Source organism: Drosophila biarmipes, chromosome 3L (genome assembly GCF_025231255.1).
Source record: "Drosophila biarmipes strain raj3 chromosome 3L, RU_DBia_V1.1, whole genome shotgun sequence".
NCBI classification, from domain to species: domain Eukaryota; kingdom Metazoa; phylum Arthropoda; class Insecta; order Diptera; family Drosophilidae; genus Drosophila; species Drosophila biarmipes.
This window is the reverse complement of record NC_066613.1, coordinates 24,759,564-24,779,062: the sequence shown is the minus strand read 5'-3', so window position 1 is coordinate 24,779,062 and position 19,499 is coordinate 24,759,564. Positions and strand designations below refer to the sequence as shown.

The following is a 19,499-nucleotide window of genomic DNA, read 5'->3' as shown; positions in this document are numbered from 1 at the left end:
CAATTTAAAATATTTATTTATTTATTCCTCCATATAATATGAATTTTAAAAAATCATTTCAATACCAACAAACATATTTAATTGTGAAAGTGAAAAACGTAAACAGGAGCTTTAAGCCCCAAAAAATAGGCAACAAAATACTGCATCTCCGCTATGAGCGACTGGTATCTGAGAGAGGGACCCTCGGGCTTGGCGGTTCATCTGGTTTTTTCATCGTCGCACCCTCCCTAACCCCGACCGAAACCCTGAGCCCTGACCCCTAACCCCTGACCTGTCCGACCGCCTGACCGTGGGTCAATATTGGTTTGCTTTACTGCGCTCGGTTTGATTTTGTTTGCTCCTGGCTGCGAGCGTGCGGAGCGAAAACTTTGGCCGCAAGACTCTCACACGCGCTGGATTCTCGGCGAGAATGTGTGCAAATGTCGGGGATATTCCATGGTTAAACAAAAGCATTTGCATGAAAATGTTTTACTTTTACTTGGAGTTTTCTGTGTGTGACGAGCAAACGGGGGGGAAAGCGGGGCATTTTGTTTGCTTTATGTTTTTTGTTTTTCTTGTTTTGCCCAGTGTTGTGCAGTGCTAATTGAAGCAGATATTTTACAGCCCCAGCGCCCCTCAGACGGAATAACGTCGCCTGTAAAACGGAAAACTTAATCTGAAAAAATCAATCTGCAATAAAAATAAAATTAAGGAGACGACGGAAGGCAGGGCCCCATAAAAAAGGCAGAGACGAGAAGCCGGAGATGGAGACACATAAAGGCGGGCCGAGAAAAATGGACGCACGCAGGACCTGCCGAAGGACCCTTGGCCAAAGGCAAAAGGTGTGCGTCAGGATTACGCGGCATTTCACCATTTCCCCATTTCAGCATTTCGGCATTTCGAGCAGCGGCGAGGGTCCAAAGGATATTCATAAATAAATATCTGCAGGCATACAAATTGATAAGCTGGCAGCCAGGTCCCGGCCTAAGCCCCCCAGCAGTACCATGGCCAGGATACCCAGACCCAGACCCTGGCATCTTAATCGACAGACGCTGCATACCTTTTCGGAGGCCTGCAAAATCGCCAGTCAACATCCACACCCCGACTTCGCGTGGGAGGGGACTCTTGAACAGGTCCAAACCAAACATCCCCCGATGACTGGCTGGCTAACAGGTAAACATTGGCTACACTCGCAGAACAAATGGCTCTGGAGTTGGTGAAAACTCAAGGAAGTTGGCTTAAGGAAAAACCATGAAACTAGGTTACGAACTAGTAGCTTTATTTAGAATAATATCTTCTCTTAAAAGTTTGTTTAACGCCAAATGATAACAATTGTTAATAAAAAGGCCTAAATTGTTGTTATAGTTTTAGTAATATAATATTAATTAATCTTACCAAAAAATTAAGTATGGAATTTCTTAGTTTTCGGATTAGGAAATCTTTAAAATTTTTATTATATTTTGTTTATTTATTATGTAATTAATATATTATATATATTTATTATGTAATTTATTATTATATTATTTTATGATTATAGGAATTTTTTCCGAGTCCATCCGTGTGCGCTTCCTTTTGCAGCATTCTAATGCCGTTCGTCCTTCAACAGGCGCTGCTCCTTTCACACGCAACGCCCCGTATTTTTTCTTTTTCCACCGCGCATTGGCACATTTTCCTTGGCTGCCTCCTCAGCTTTTTTCGCAGCTCCTCCCTGGCCCTTCTCCACTTTTCTTGGGGCCCATTGAATTTTATTGTGCGCTCAAATTGTTTTGGTATTCAAGCTTAAAGCACGCGACTGCTTCTATGCCTGTGGTTGGCCGTCCTGCTGCTCCTGCTCCTGCTCCTTGGGATCCTTTGGCTCCTTGTGCTTCTGTTTTTTGTTTTTTTTTTTTGCTGCTGCAGGTCCTGCGAGTTGCGAGTGTGTGTGAGTGACTGACGGTGCTGGTGTGCGTGCGATGTTTTCGTCCTCGGCGATGTTCTGCTGCCTTCCAGCGTATCCTGTTGCTTGCGAAACGCAACCAGTTGAACATTTCCAGCAGGACTCTCTGGGCCTCGGCTCCGCTCGGCTTTCAATGTCGCCCTCTCTCGCGGTGAAAGGCTTTCTCTCGTTCTCTTTCCCTGGCCGCCTTCTCTCTGTGTTATTCGGCTGTTGCTTGGCATGTGTTTAACGCGCAATTATTTTGGTCCTGTTGCGCTTTTTCCAAGCGTCTGTGTGCGAGTTTGGATGCCTGGCTTAGTTTGTATTCAGACGAAGTCAACTTCAAGTTGCCAAAATAACGCAATTGATTCTGTTCTGAGCACTAAAAAGTACACTTAATTTTGGTTTTTATGGCTTTTATTTGTTATATATTTATTTTTCAGTATTTTATACATTTTTATTTATTTTATTTTATGTTTCACTATTTTAGAAAGTATATATAACTATTCAAAGCATTAAAAAAATGCATTGTTTAATTGTGAAAATTTTATTTTTGTTTTTACTGATTTTTTTTATGTTATGTTATGTTATGTATTACATTTGTTTCGTTGTTAATTTAAATAAAATACTAAAAAAAAAATCTTACATTATATTTTCTTATCAATTTGTTTCTGCATTTTACTAAAAAAATGGACTAACATTTTACTTGTTAATATATTGTTGAAATCCAAGAAAATATAGCATATTCTATAAACAATTTAATTTTTTTGTAACATATTCAATGAAGCAGAACTTACTCCTTATAACAATGATATCTATATATTGTATTGTATTATTATTTTGCCATACGCATAGGTTCTCCCCAAAAATGATAAAATATCATCACAAATATCTTCAATGAACTAGACATTACTCCCTGTAATAATGATATGCTACCTATTGGAACCTATCTTGTAACATTTTAGTAAAATATCATCACTAACATCTTCAATGAACCAGAACATACTCCCCCTAATAATGATATCCTACCTATTGAACCCTATTTTGTAATATTTCGCCACATCCATATGTTCTTCCGCCAAAAACCTCTGGGACCCGAAATATGCTGATAACCATCTCGCCGTCCCAGCATCTCCATCTCCATCGACATCCTGATGGGGCATCGCACCAGCATCATGGCTCTGGGCATGCAACAATTATGAAAAGTCTCCACTCGGGTACGCTTGGCGGTCGTGTAGACCGAGAATCGGCATCGTCAGCTGAATCGGCGGCGTTGAGGACGAACCGAATGGATAGAGAGCGCGCACCTTGTGCGTGGGCGTGGGGGGCGGGGCATGTGCCTGCATCCGCATCCAGGGAAATCGCTTAGCTGTTGCTTTCGTGTGCGACTTGGCAAGGTGGAAATTGATATTACTTTTTAATGCTGGGCCAGCTGGTGGCAGGACTTCCAGTGAGCGACAGGGAGGGCTGTATGCCGAACGGCACGAGTGCGACAGGGAGAGAGCGCCACGGGTAGAGAGAGAGGCAAGGCAAGGACTTCGGCTCGAAGGACCAAAACGGCCAGACTCGTCACAGTTCGAGTTGAGCCGTCTCGCGAGCAGGACACCAAGCGCGGAGGCTGACATATCCTGTGGCCAGGAACTTCCACTTGGGCACTTGGGCACCAGGAACCCAGGCCCTGTAGAGCCCACATAGCTTCTCCAACTTCTCCCGGCCAAGGTGTGCGTGTGCGCGAGTGTGGCGGTGTGTGTGTGGTGTGGTGTGCCTGTGCGTGTGCGTATCTGTGTCTGTGTGCGTGGCCGTGTTGTTGGCCAAACAAAAGCCAAAATAAGTGACGAATAAATTTGAAACAGCGCTAACGCACGCTACCTGAAAATATATACATTTTCCGTCGAAAAGTATTACACTTACTCTCAATCAAAAAGCAAAAATTGTTTGTTCGAACAGGTGAGTTAAATCAGTGTGAGTTAAAACTGGTTGTTATGAAAGAACTCGCGCGGCAGGCTAGCAAATAGTTTAATTTCCGGCCTGGCCATCAGGCGCACATCCGGTTTCAGTTTTATTTCCGTCTGTGCTCACTGCTCACTCACATGTGCAAGGATGTAGGCTGACAATTCCTAAATTCTTTTCATAAAATAGAAAAGGTTTTTTAAAGTTCTAAATTTAGTGGAAAACTTGCAAAACAGTTGGCAAGGACATACAAATATTTAAAGCTTTAATATATTTTTCATTAATTTTCTATATTATTTTTAAGATCTCCATTGTGTGTACTCTTGTTTACATATATTTAAAATATATATATACTTCCTGAGTGCTTAGTTTTTTCAACCTTGACTTGTAATCGCAAACTTTGTGTTCCCTTGAGAGGTTTTTACCAAATCCAGAAATGGAATCCAAAAGCCAGAGCTTAAGTTTTGCAAAATACCATTACTCCCAGAGGTATTGATTCTTGGTGGGAACCCCCACTCCAACTAATTCCAAATGTATTAACCAGGCTTATGTCTTAGCCCTTGGGGGCTTTGAGAAAAGACGGCGGCCCAACACCTCACGGGCTGCGAAATAAAACAACTTAATGAAGCAAGAAATTGAAAACATTATCAAGGCGATTAATTATTGATACTTTGATGTAGCTGGCCCCCGTCTAATTAATTTATAATTAAGTTAAGCATCTGCCCGGGGTCTGCTTGGATTTCCCTGGTCCTTGGTCCCGAGCTTTAAGTTCTGGGCCAGGCTAAGGATGAGGATGTGGGGCAACTTTAAGCTGTCTCCGCCACCTGGCTCGGCAATTCCCTTCGATTGAGACTTTATGAACGTGACCGGCCTGCCGTATCGATGGCAATCAGTTTTTCCGGGGAGTGGGGATTGGCTAATGCCTGCTCCTGGCCAGCCAACTGTCATTACTCTTGGCCCTAATCCCTGCCAAAGTTTGCGCCGATCCGAGACCAGAGCCCAGTGCCCAAAAGCCAAGACCCCTGCACTTACACCTGCCTTTGCGTCTGGTCGAGGTCTGCTCCGGAGTGCTTTTATTACGCCATTTTAATTTAGATTCCTATCAATCAGTAATAAGCATTTTGTCCACCCGCACAGACAAAACAAAAGCGTAAAAAACGAAAAGATATTAGCCATTAGGGTCAGGGCCATTAGCTTAATATCCGCTTGATTTTTATTACAAAAACTTCATTTTATCGCACATTGCCAGTGAGTGGTAAAGTTTGGGTTTCAAAATTACCGAAATATTAAAGACAAGTTTAATGATTTTTATACGTGGAATTAAGAACTTGCATTAAAATTGTGATTTAAAGAAGTGTATAGGTTAGATAGAATTTGTTTCCCTTGAGTTTTAAAATTAAATTCATTTTTCAACCACGCGCTATATGCATTTGCCAATAATTAAATGTATTTTAATTGATGTACAAAATACAATTACATTCAATTTTATAAATGGTAATTTATTTTTTGCCAACCGGAATTAGATTAGAAATTAATTTTTATTTATTTATTTAATTTAATGGGAAATGTAGTAGTAAGACAGTTTACAATATAAGAACATTGCTTTTATATGAAAACTAGGTTAGCTAGTATCTAGCAGTAGTTGTCAATAAAAAATTTCTTATATACTAGAGCAGGTTAAAATCCCATGTTTAACAAATTACTTTGATTGTTTTTACAAGAATCACAATTTGTATTGATATTGCCAACTGTTTTGACCGAAAGTTTTTATGGGATTCGATAGGAGTAAACAAAGTTGTTTAGTTTTCCTGTTTTCAGCGGATATGCAAATCAAGCGGCAAAACTCATTTCGGATTCCACACAAAATCGCCAACAACAAGACAAGGGAAAAGTTATCCAGAAACAACAAATACTAGGGAAAACTGGTGAAAACAGAAAAAAGAAAACTCATTCGGATCGTTTGCATAAATTTGCGTCTTATTTTGTTGGCAATTTATATGCGCAGCCGAGTGACACACGCATTTTAATTGAAAGCAAATAAAAGACTCTATAATACATAATATGACAAGCCATAATCCTGACAGCAACAGTTATGCATGCTGACAGCGCGCAGTGGAAAGTGTGGGGAAAAGCGGGCCAAAAACGGCGGGGAAAATCAGAGGAAAAGCAGGGGCAAAGCGAGGGAAAAGCCGGAAAATGGACAGCAGGCAAATGCTGACAGGCCGGCCATCCCAGTGAACTTAATGGCATTTTAAACAACTGAACGTTGGCCAGTTTTCCCGTTCATCCGCTTTCCCATTTTCCCCCCGCATGTCTGTCGAAATGTATTCATTAATGTCGTCTCCAAAGTCAAAGTGTTTAAAATGTTGAACACGCTCGGGCCATATCCTTTTTGCCCATTACACATTACACATACGCCCCGTGACGCCCGCAGAAGGATTAAGCCCTTTGTTTTGGGCCCTGCTTAGCAGCCTTCGGCTTACTCTGGTTGCGCTTTAATCAAAAGCAAAAATTAATTAACTTTATTCCCGACTCCCGTTGGTCTTATCTCTTATCTCACTCGCCGCGTGTGTAGTGAATAATGAACGACTCCCGGATTGCCAGATGCAAAATACCAAATTGCCGCTTCATTTGCACAACAATTTTTAATAAAGCCCCAGAAGCAGCAGGAGCAGCAGCAGCAAAGTGAACGAATTTTTTCCCGTCCACGGCTTTTGACCGGGTTTTCCGGAGGCAAACAAGCGGAGGGCCCCAAAAAAAAAAGAAGAAAAACTCCGGGCCAAAGATAAAAAACGCGTAAACAAATAACCGACATAAAGCGCATACAGTGAATGATGCTGGCCACAGGCACAAATATTTATTTTACATCTTTAAATAAGTCGCTCACATTTGTTGTGTTTGGCTTTATGCGGACGGACCATCGGGTTTGTACATAAAAACTGGTGCAGAGCAAAAAATACATAATTTAAAGCTGATATTTACAAGGTTCTTATCTGATTTAATATATTAACCCACAAAAGGAATTCTTGGTGATAGTACAAAAAAAGGGTGGTTGATTCTATTAGGTAATGGAAAACCTTTATCTACAAAAATAGTTGTTAACTTTATATTAAATGCACTGCTTATAAAACCTTTCTTTCTCTGTTAAAAGTAGAAAAGGGAATATCTGTTCAGTTATTTCTTGATCTTCTTCCTTATAAGATATATTCCTTATAATTACTTTAAATGTAAATCACCTAAAATCCAAATTCTATTCTATCGTTTATTTTTTTGCTGTGCATACCAATACTGACTGCTTGCAGTGGGGAATGTAATTAATTGAATTTCGTTGGCATGTCCACTCATCACGCAAGTCAGGAGGGCTTCCATTTTCCATTTTTTGCCACCTTTGCGTTTGTTACGCATGCAAAAATGTGCAAAGTGCAGGTTTATGTAAAAAAAATCGGAAACGGGCTCTAAGTGGAGGAGTAGCAGGAGGAGGGCATTGGGCGGGAAAACTCCGACCTACACCCCCCGAACATTTTCCACTTTTTTCCCACCCACATAGGATGCTGCCACGCATTCGCAATCGCTCCGTTCACTTGTCGTTTGCACACTCCTCTATTTACTTTCTGCGGCTCGACGAATTCTCAATTAAAATGTTTACCCACAGTTCTGGAACTCTGGCAGCGGAAAGCAGTTTGGAGCAGCTCTTGTTCACTGGTAATTTGCATATGAGGATGCGTGACTGCTACCCGAAAATACAATTTTCGTTAAGGCCCCATAAAAAGCAACTATCCCGTGGAACGGGGTGGAAAAAAGTGTTGGATGGCAGAAATAAATTACACTTTTTCGCTCGTTTTTAATCCTGAAAATGTTGAATTATTCCCGGGAAATAAAGTGAACTTTGAGTGAATTAAAGTCAGCTTTGACATAAATTACTTTTATGTCTTGTAGCTTTAAAAGGATTTCAAACTTTTTTTATAAAAGTATTTACTTTTTATTTCGACATTAGAGATAAATAAACCTCTTTTAAAATATATCTTTTACCAGCACTAAAAAGATGTGAAATTTAATTATCTTGTTAGAAAAAATAATTTACCTTTCTCCTGCGCCTGGACATTACTTTGTTTGACAGCCTAATTTAGATAATTCTCCTTGTGAGCTTAGCAAATCCAAAGGGATCCGGCCCACTTGCCTTAACTTGGCCACAGAGACAGTGACAAAATGCTACAAATTTCACAATTTCCTCGTGCCATTTAAAGTCTCATTCTGGATCCACGTCGTCCGCCGGCTGTTGGCGTTGTCATTACCGTAACGCGGACTATCCTTAATATCCGGCCCACACAAAAAGCGAAGAGGGGGCGGGAATAGGGATGTATAGGATATCCAGGCAGCCCGTGACAGAAGGTAGATAACCAGGGCGAAGCGTTACTGGCCGCCCTGTGTTTACATTTTGTTAAACGCGACCCTGACCCGCGTCCAACTCATGCCTGCCAGATCCCACCAGCTCCTTTTAGTCCCTTCTTAGTTCCTTCTCAGTACCTTCCCATTGGCTTCCCACTCCTTTCCCCCAACGTGTAATCGCTCAAAGCAGCTGATAATGGCTCCACTGGCTGCTGACGCCAAACCAATTCTCCGAGTTTAAATACACTGAGGAAAAATACTGTTCCAGCACTTTTTAAATTGTTTAAAAATTTATATTCATTTTGATTGCCTTCTTTGATACATTTTTATTATTTACATGCTTATATATATAATGTTGAAAATACTTTATATTTTCTTATATTTAAAAATATATTTTTTTTTCTTCCATTAAGTATTCAATTGGTATATACTTCTTTTAATAAATAATAATAAAATAATAATAAATAATAATAAAAATAATTTATTGAAACTTGCTAAAGGGTTTTAAGTAGTTTCAATTTTATGAAACATTTTTCCTAAGCCCCCTTAAAACGTAGATTTCTTTTGTCTTATTAAGGTATGAACCTCTTTTTCTGTGTGCCCTGCTGGCAAACAAAATTTGCCGCATTGTTTAGCTTTTCTTGCTCTCGGTTCTGCGCAAAATTGACATTTTATGCCCTTTCTATGGGTCGACTGGAGTGGAGTGGATTTTCCTATGGGCGTACTGCGGGGGCTCGGACTGGATCGACTGGGGATGGGCTGGCCTAATGAAATATTTGGGCCAGCTAAGAGTCGTGTTATGAGTGCAGCTTACGCTTTATGCTTTGATTAATGTAATTGGCGCCCGAGGGTCACGGTTACAGGGGAGTCTGACACTTTGAACCGCCTGAACTGGCTGAACTGGCCGCGTTGCGTACTCGAGATGATTAATGCATGTGCCCATCGGAAGGGCAACAGGCTGAGCTTAAAGTTCAACAACAAAAAAGGGCTCCCGAGATGGCCGAATACTGAAAATCGAAAGTAATTTTACTGTAATGTAAAAGTTTTAGAGCGGAACCTTGGGCCCAAACGGCCAGCAGCAGCAGCAGCGAGCTGTTTGCCTAAAGTTTTGGGTAAATTTTCCTTACTTTTTCCTGGTTTCCCCCTTTTTTTGTTGGCTGACATCCACCGATATCGCTACAATGCAATGTGGAAACCGAGAGCCGAGCAACAGTTTGGCGAAAAGTTGGCACAAACATTTATCAAACGAGCTAGGCAAAACTTTTCGACCCCCCGAAAAAGCGCTGTTAAAAAGGAAATGGGGCAAAAACTATTTGCGGTTCGTTGACAATAAAATACCCTTTATGGGCAAGTCATCTTGTTAGCAGACATCCTGGGTCTCGGGTAGTAAATATTTTTGGGGTTTTATTATTGCATAAATGTTCCCCTCAATTTGGGTTCATCTGCCATCTAAGACTATAACTTTCTTATCGGAATGTATTCAATTTAGTTTGATTGCCTCAGCTCAACCTTCGCAGGGTATTAGTATCTCATCCCCAAGTGTTCCTAACTTTTTCTTTTTTTTTTGTTGGTTGTTTTGTTGGGTGTTCCCTACAAAGTCGACATTTTTTCACTTTGTTGTTGCTGGTTTCGTGGCTGTGGCTCCTGCGGTTTTGTGGGTATTGTATCGCGATGTTGCCACAGCTCATGTGCAGGACGCAAATTACAAGGCGGTTTGTGCCAGTTGGGCAATTGCCGCTCCCAGAAACAGGCAAAAGGATTGACAGTTATTAAAAATGAAACGAGGCAATTACGTTCTGGTTTTGTTGCCAGTTGTTTTTGAGGCGTGTTTTTCTGGCATGTTTAACGGGCGCTTACATTTGCATACTTCACGGCGCTGGCTGTGCTTGTGTGTGTCGGGCGTAGGGTGAGCCAGAAGATTTTCTAGAAATTTATAGTCCTTATCACGACCTATTAAAGTTTATTATACCGGAAAAATAAAATCAGAAACAAAGTATAATTATTTTCTGCAAGGAGTTAAGGTGTGGTTTTTAACCTCCAAATATAGAGAGGTTTGAATTTATTGGAATGTACAAAAAAGTATAGTAAAGTTTATGTTAGCAATCATAAAAAGCACAAAAAACTAAAGCTTCATAAAACCCTAAAATAAAGTAAAAGTATTCAGTAAAATATAAATGCCTCGTTTCCAAATAAATCAAAGAGACCCCTGGCTTAAAATATTTTCTTGCATACTTTTAGACACCTTTAGTAGGTACCATCTTATTTCCGAAGGACCACCCTAATGTTCCCTTATTTGTTTGTTTGTCTGAGTGCGCCTTTGTTTGTGTTTGTTTGCGTGGCCCTGCATATGCTGATTGGTGCCAAGCCTTCGCCTTATCGCAGAACCTTTAAAATTGCCAAAGCCAAGCGGCAAAACTCGAAACTTTTCACTTTGGCTGCTGAGCTTGGCCATAAATCAAATATGTGTGTAAATTTAGCTCGTTTCATTTTTTCATCCTTTTCCTTCCTCTTGTTTGACTCATTTTTCATGGCGCAGCAACATTTTTGTGGCGCATTAAGCATCGTTTTTTGGCAAATTCCGGCCGCCCCATACCCGGGAAAATTGAATTCCGTATTTCGCTTCTGCCACAGACTTTAGTTCACTTTATGTGCAGTCATTTTTGTTGGTCGATGAGCCAGCCATCCAGCGAAATCCCAGGCGTGTGCTTAGCCAGAAAATGAACGGAAACGACGCGGAGGACGTTAGCGAAATATAAAGCTTGGGGTCGACTCACTGGCCATATGCCAACGTCTGTTTGGGCCACTCCCCTTACGAGCATATGTATAGTGGGCCAATTAAATCGAGCGAGCGGGGAGCTGTGTTATCCGACCGACTGTTGCTCCTAGCGGACTGAAACACGGAGAAAAAATGTTTTTAAAATCTACAATTTCATAAGTCAGCATAGGGTCCATAAGATTGAAAGAATTTATAAAAAAAATCATGGAAAACGCCCTAAAAATCATGGAAAACTCTTAAATCGCTTTATGCAGAAAAGTATGTGTGGTAAAAAGAACTTCGCAAGTTTGTCCATGTATAAGAATTCTGCTGCATACTTTTAGACACCTATAAATAGATTTTTAAAGACGTTACAACTTTGTGAGTTCCAAAACAGTATAGTCTACCTTCTACAAATTGCTTAATTTATGAAAGTTCTCCATTATTTTCAGCCAGCTTTTTTGGCCTCAGTGAAGTTGCTCAACTTACACTTCCGCAGATAGCGAAAAGAGAAAACTTTGCATAGTAATGAGCAGTTTATTTTGCAGCCCAAGCGTGTGTGTGTGTGAGTGGTTTCCGGTTACAAGGTCCTGGCTTGTTCTTTTCCCGATTTTTCCTAGCCACCCCACAACAAACGAAGCCGAATTCAAAGGCCCGAAAAACTTGGCCGGATTCTCGTGTTTTTCTTCCATTTGCTGCAGAAATTGTTTCGTTGTTTTGCTAGCTGCGCCGCTTTGATCAGATTAGTCCCTTTTTTTACTTGAGCGGAAAAGGGGGAATTACTTTTCTGGAGGCCATCGATTTAAGCTTCTGCACCTGAAGTTTCGGCCAAAAGTTTAGTTCATTGCTCAGCTTGAGGTTGGTTAGGAAAGCAAATGTTTGGTTTCTTTCGAGCGAGTTCCGTTTGTTTTTGGCCATGTGTGTGCGCTCTGTGCTTTAAGGGGCTCTGTTTGCCATGCACTTTGTCCGCTGTCCGAGGAACTTGTTTGTCCAGGTCCTGGCATGTGGTGCAACCACCGCAGGAGCACCCAGAAACTACCCAGAAACCACCCGGAAACCACCCACACAGACACTAGCACAGCAGGCGGTGCTCTTGCCAAACAAAACGCACATCAAATTTGCATAATTTTGCGCAAAGTAAGGTTTTGCACAAACACAGGGAGCCACATTCGCATTCCTTTTCCCCCTGCCACCCGGAAAATCCTTTTTCCCAGCAACAGGCGGCAGTCCAAAAATGTGTGTTACTTGTGGAGCGCATTAGTTGGTAGATTTTATGACCCATTTCGCATTTAACATGTGCCAAGCCATGAAATCCGTGTTTGCGAGGTTCTTGGGCTAATTAAAGATACAGTTTGCCAGATCCAAGAATGATTTTTAAACGAGCTGTCGCCGACAGGATGTGCGGCGTGGAAAATGGCTGAAAATGAGGTGGGGGCAAGGCAAATCTCAGATGGCAAAGCCAGTTTGTTGGCGTGGGTGGCACGGGAAACCCAATGCCACCACGCTGATTGACTGCTCCTGTCAACTTATTAAGTCGGAAATGTATGGCAGCGACCCCACGCAGCTCACACTTTTCGAGTGAATTATTAGCATTTCTAAAAATACCTCGTCGAGCTGCGTGGGAAAGGAAAAACCTTGTCAGATTTGCTGTTAAAAATGTTCCCAGCGTCCTGGGTCAAAGGTTCAACTGTTTCTAGGAACGTGATGCCTTTGTGCTTTCCATATTTTGGGAAGATGAACGTAATGATGTTTAAATATAGACTCACAAAAAACCGGAAGCGAAAATACCCATTTTAACTTTTAATTAAGGGTCTTACATTACAAGGTTGTATCTTGATATGCACAGTGGTAAAATATTATATCAAAACGAGCTAACACAGCAAAATATGTTTTATGCCTTAAAATAGTTATTTTTTATTTTGTTTTTACATTTTCTAATAACCCATATAAATGAAAAAATAATATCATACGCTTCGTAAATAAAAAATAAAATTTCTTTTGCTTTAATAAGGACATTTTACTTAAGTATTTGGTCTTAGAATTATTCAACTGACCTGATATGTTGCTTTTTTCAAAGAATAACTAGTATTCAAGGTCAAAATAAGCCGAGAAATGGCTTTCGGCAGCATTTTCTGAAGGTCCTTTCGAAATAAGCCGCGCACAATTCAAGTCCAAGCGCCGTAAATAAAATACTCGAGGTGCGTCTAGCCCTCGTGACCTTAGGCCCACAAAGGTTCCCCTGTGCGGATATGCTCTCATGTTCATTTTTATAACCATCCCGCTAGTCACGTTGCCTTGACATTGAGTGCCGCGCCAAATGTTAATGATGTGGCCTTAGCTCTGGCTGCACTTGTTGAGCTCCTCGGGCTGCGTTAGCCACACTTGCAGGCCAGGAATGGAAATCGAAATGGATGTGGATGTGGATGTGGATGTAGATGTGGATGTGGGAATGTGAATCGTTTGTGGCATCCTGCCATCCTGCAAAACCTGCCATCCTGGCACTTTGCGCCCCGACAATCCGTATTGATTATTGCGTTTATGGCTGGCAACTGGAGCATAAAGGCGAAATCAAACACTATGTGTGTGCTAGAGTGTCCTGGCGGCGGGGATCTAAGGTCCTGGCATTGTGGTCCTGCCTCGCACCAAGTGCAAACTCAAATACGAGGCGGGGCGAGTCGCAGCTGTCTTTGATAGCTGGTAAATCAATATTTTCCAATATAAACGCATGGAGGCAATATGTTTTTGTGTCTCTGGGCACAGAAATCTTTTACCAAACGAAGGCAGCTCACAGAATCCCGCATGCAAATCAAAGCCTTTTTCCTTTTTATTGTAAATATTGTGAGGAAATTAGAAAGGAAGGGCACGAAAAGCACTTATTGCTTATACGCACTGTGGGCGGATTTATTTTTAGGAAAGTTACTCTTTAAAAGTCTATAAAATTGTACATTATCTTTTTTCATGTAAAATATTCTGCACTATTTTGACCGAAACAAAAAAAGTAGGAGTCCAAACATGGAATGCCGTACCTTGCTGAACTCGAAAAGAAAATTCCAATCGATTGGCATTTAAACCTGAAAAACATTATTTTTGGCCAATTTTCGCAAAAAATTACGATGTTACCCCTTATAAAAAATTCAAAAAATTGTCCAAATTTTAATTTTTTTAAATCACTTGGAAGGCTATGGCTTTCGATTACTTTTCTTGTTGGCTGTCCATAGCAGAGCGTCTTTTTGGTGTGAGACCAGTTTTGGCCAAGTTACAGCGAAAAAACGCAACGATAAATGTTGATTTTTACTAAAAACCGAAAATACACTTTTGAGCTCAGAAAAATGTAGTATTTTGGCCAAAACAACAAAAGTAAAGCTTGAAATACGAAATGTCATACCTTGCTGAACTCGTAATTAAATTCCGGATCAATTGGCATTTAAACCTGGAAAATTTAATTTTAGGCCCATTTTCTCAAAAAATTGTGATGTTACCCCTTATAAAAAAACTGAAAATTTGTGAAAATTTTAATTTTTCTAAATCACCCGGAAAGTGATGGAAATCGATCACTTAGCTTGTAAGCTGTTCATAGCAGTGCGACTTTTAGAAGTGAGAACAGTTTTGGGCAAGTTACAGCAAAAAAACGAAACGATAAATGTTGATTTTTACTAAAAACCAAAAATATTCTTTTACCCCAAAAAAACGTTGTATTTTTGCCGAAACAAAAAGTTAATTTTTTATACAGAAAACTAAGTCAAAGGCAAAAAATGCTTAGCTGTCCAAGGACATTTCAACCCGAGTTATTCTTCCCCAAATCGGACTTTGAGTAAAGGCATTGGAATTGCAGAAATCATCGATGAATATTTGATTTGTAAACCTGATTGACAAAAACTCTCTCGTCCACTGATGTGCCCCGAAACCCTTTGTGCATAAACCAAACTCCGAAACTATGCATTCAAGGACTACTTTATTTTGATATCTGATTGCCAGAGACGTGAAGCAATTTGGTTTTCCCAGAAGACCCGCTTTTGCGAGAAATTGCCACTAGTTGATGTACCCTTGAGGGGCTTTGAGTTGCAGCCTTGGCTCTTCCCGGAAGCAACTAGAGTGCGGAAAAACACTTCCAAGAACGGGAAGCGAGCAGGCGCCTTTATGGGGGCACTTTAATCCGCTCATTAGGCAGCAGCTGCAGCAAGTGGCAGCTTAAAATGATATTTATATAAATGCTTTGTGTTGGCAGAGGGATAATGTGACTGTGCTGGACGAACCCCTTTCTGAGATGGTTGGAATATAAATTGTGGCTCTAATGGCTGCCGGAATGGCAGGAATGCCGATGCCGGGTCACAGAAAACACGTAGCATGTTGTCAGTTTTCCACTGCAATAGCCTGCTGCATCTTATGGCCTGCTTATTAAGCCCCTGGCATTTTCCATTTTCCATTTACAAGCAGCTGTCATTTGGCATGCCTCGCTGCATTCTGGCTACTTTTCCTTTATTCCCCAGCTCTCTACCACTATTATTTATTATTTCGAGGAAATGGCTGGGGCAGGGAGGCGGCTAAGTCTGCGCCTTGAGTAAACATTATTAAAATTGCCAGCGTTGCCGGGAAATCCGAAAATAACCATAGCACCCAGGCCGAGTGTCGAGAGAGAAATGGAAATTGTCATTTTCATTTTCATGTGGGGAAAACCAACCGCACACACACAGCCGAAAACACAGGCACAGTGAAAAATGGCAGCCAAGGATATTATTATTGCTAAGCCAAAGTGGACACACACAGGGATACACCATATATATATATCCATGGGATATGGGATATGTGTGACACGCAACTTGTTGCTCCGGCTCCTTTATCCCCGTCGTGCGCGCTGATTATCCTGTTTTCTTTCTCCCTTCGGGTTTATTAGAAAACTGTCAGCAACTCTCCGCATGCTCCGGCGCACACTTGACATTTATTTATGCAAAAATGTGAAATCATTTGTGAAACTTGCCGTCAACGCACAGCCTCCACACTCACATCCATATCCATGGCCACCCACAAAGGCCATCAAAGGGGACTCAATTCCGAAAGGGATCCAGATCCACGCCTCGTTGAATGTTGCCTACAACTCGGTGGTGGACCATAGAAAAAACTGCGGTCCATGAATCAAGGCTTTTTCCAGCTTTCCTTCTTTGCCTCGCATGGCAAAAATGTGGCTCGAAAAAAGTCACTCCACAAGTGAATGTGAATGGCTTTCCCTCTTTTTTTTTTATTTTTCACTTTGAGCTCTTCCTGCTCAAAAAGAGTGGGTGCTAATAACTTATGATTGGATTAAAAAGTTCGCTTAGCTCTCGCTGGCCACAACAATTTCTGGGAATTTATTAATTCTGCTGCCATATGCAGACTAAATAATTTGAGCTCCTGAATTCTATGGCCTTCTGTTGAATATATTTCGTATTGGTTTCAATTTGGAAAGACTTTCACAATTTGCTAACCAAATTGACAGCATTTGTTTGGCCCGGCAAGAAATTTACTTTAATAAATTGAAATTGTGTTAGCCAGTTAAAGATTTCATGATATCCCCTGAAGAGCTTAAAAAGGCTATATACAATTTAAATATATGCTGCTGACCCTTATTTGCGGAGTAAAATGTTTTACGACAGCTAAACATCTTTTAGGAAACCCCTAGAGAGTCATTTCCCTTGCTACGCACTTCAAAACAAGCTGTTAAAACAAGAAGACTCCTCGATTCGTAGGAAAGAAAAAATGGCTTTAGGCCTGATTGTATTTGTTCCACATAATCCTTGAAGCATGAACCCCCCTGCACTTGGAACTAATTTCTTTTGTCGCATTCAAATCAAAGGCACACGTGTGTCCGGTGCTCTTCCGCTGCCAGGAAGCGAAATCCGGCTGAAAGGATGGCTCATTAGACGGAGCGGCGCTCTGAGTGAAATACTTGTTTGCCAGCCTGGTTATTGCTCCATCAGGCCCAAGTACTCTCTTTGTCATATTTCGGCTATTGAGTGATACAGTCATTTGGCTCTAAGCAGGATTACAGAGAGAATAATACTGGCAAGCCCATTATATTAATAGTTTAATTTAATTTCTGCAAATACAAGTTTTGCAATTATCAGTTTAAAAACCATTAGCCATATCCATCTATATCCCAAAGATTTTTAAAATCGTATTATCCGTTAACAAGTTATAAGCAAATAATGAAATCGATGCTAGGTGGCGCTGTTGTGTGGTGTGCAATCCTGGAAACAGTCGCTTTGCTGCATGCATATCTACATCTCGCTCGCTCCCCCTAGCTGGTTAACAAATATAGCATTCTCTTTGTAAAAAACAAATAATACTAATAAAAAATAAATAAAAATTTTCTAGCAGTGCACAGCTAAAAGCCGAAACTAAAAGAGTGAGCGCAGGCAGGGTCTTAACCCGAAATGCCTGGACGCATATCGGGCGAAAATATCTTTGGCACACTTCACTTCACTTAGACAAACAAGCGGGCGACAGCGGCGCTGAAGGCTAAAACTGAATCTGAATGGGGAAGGGGTTGCCAACAATGCCAGGCAGTGGCAATAGCAATATAGCCCTGTTGTTGATTGAACAAAAACAAGTTAGCAGGGGATCGAAGTGAAGTGGCTACGTGGTGGCCAGGGTGGCCCAGTTGAAGACCCAGAGCTCCCGGCACGTACGGATCCAGGATCTGCAGGATGTCTGACTGACTGGCATCCTGGCTGTCTGGCCGCCTGGCTGCCTGGCAGTTTGAACAAATTTGGCAGTGCTTCATAATTTCACTTCGGCCTGGCTTTTGCATACTTTCGGCCAAGTTTCTCGACTACGGCCCGTGTGCTTGAGTGACTTTGATGCTGTCGAAAATGGACTTGCTCCTGGACTTAAACCTCCTCGGCTGCCTTTGTGAAATTTATGCCCTTGTTTTTCGAGCTGCTGTCGGCGACTGACAACGACTGACAACGACAACGACAACTTCCGGCCAACAACTACAATTCTCATTTACTAATTTGAATAAACTTTCAACAACGCACAGCTCCAAGTCGCCCAAAGTTTTGGCCACAGAAATTCTGCACTCTGAATGTGCCACTTGAACGTAATGAGGATGTCCTGCGTCGAAAAATATGCCCACACCCTGGCCATAAGGCTATGTAACTATGGTATCCTTCAATTTCCGCATATACAGTTTGCTGTGTTGCATAGCTGGGGGCGCCAAAATAAGGGGAGCATTGTGAGGACTTGAATGCCCCAAGAGAACGCGCGGCCGCAGCCCAGTTGGCCAACTTTCATAATTACGAGAGTAGCGACAACAGCCGCAAGAAGAAGGCTTCAGATCCAGCCATATAATATGTATATACATCTACTATGTACACACAGCTATATAGCAACAGGGCCGCAAATGCCACAGCCGTCGAAAAGTTTCCAAGTCAGCCGAATTTATGATAGAAATATACTTTCTCTGCACTTTGGGGGCTTAGTAGGTACTTAGTACCCGGAGTAAATGGAGAAAAGTCAGCTGTTGCGATAAAGTACTAATAGAGCGGCCATTTCACCGAGGGCCCATTGAAACAGAATCGATAATGGCCAGTGTCATAAGCTCTCAATTAAATTTACATATTTCTTGGATTAAGGAACGAACCATAATTAGATGTACTTTCAAAAATAAGCTTGAAATAGTATCTGCGGGGCAAAATCGAATTTATTGTAATAAAGATTGATTCCGTTTGAATGAAAATTGATGAATTTGAAACTCGGGCTTGCCTGATTGCAGTTTAGGCGGAGGGCTTTCCGCCCGGCCGAATATAACATTTGATTTATGCCCCACATTTCACATTCGACAGCTGTCTAATGCCAGGACATGCTCACAACAATCCTCCTCTTCCCACATGTCCTTGCAGAGCTCCGGCGGCCGGTTTCGAATCGAAAGCCAAAAAACCGAATGCACATCGACGGCGCCCAACAAATCGAGCAGCACGATTTCGACTCGACGAGGCTGATGATGATGATTTAGGATTGGTTAAGGCTCTGGAACTGCAGGTGTACCCATAGTCGAGTTCCCAAAACCAAATTCGAAGCCGAACCTGCAGATGAAGCCGAAGGCAGTGGCTGGAGAACGGAAATGAAATCAAATCGCACAGGTAATTTGTTGCCACAATGGCCAGATGAGAGGCCTGCCTACAACTTACTGCGGTATTTTCGAGCCTACACTGGGAAATCTTAGAGAAAGCTAGGGGCTTATCATTGAAATATTAAAGCACACTTGGTTTTTGAAACTCTTTAAAAAAGGCTGATAATGATATGTTCCTCGGACGTGAACCTAACGAAGTTTTGACAGTAGATAAGCCATTACATCTTAAAAATTTATACAAAATACATATTTGTGCAACAAAACACATCCAATTAGGGACATTTTTCCCAGTGCTCCCCCTAGCCCCGAGTGAGTATGCATTACAAATGATGGGATTACTGTGCGCAGATGATTAGGTTTGAGTTGCAGAGACGAGGGCCCTGCGGCATTCCAGGCCAGGAGCAGAG

General features: G+C 41.5%; 1 protein-coding gene across 3 annotated transcripts in view; it reads left to right on the top strand.

The window, feature by feature from the left end:
• The first annotated feature begins 3,492 nt into the window (after window positions 1–3,492).
• The window catches only part of LOC108034847 (regulating synaptic membrane exocytosis protein 2), a 66,907-nt gene continuing 50,900 nt past the window's right edge, over window positions 3,493–19,499 (top strand). For 2 of the 3 annotated variants that reach the window (XM_017109979.3, XM_017109981.3), the window contains exons 1-2: window positions 3,493–3,841; window positions 18,863–19,102. The gene's annotated coding sequence lies outside the window, so the exon portion shown is untranslated. The remainder of the gene's footprint in view (window positions 3,842–18,862; window positions 19,103–19,499) is intronic. The other variant, XM_017109980.3, reaches the window with a different exon arrangement.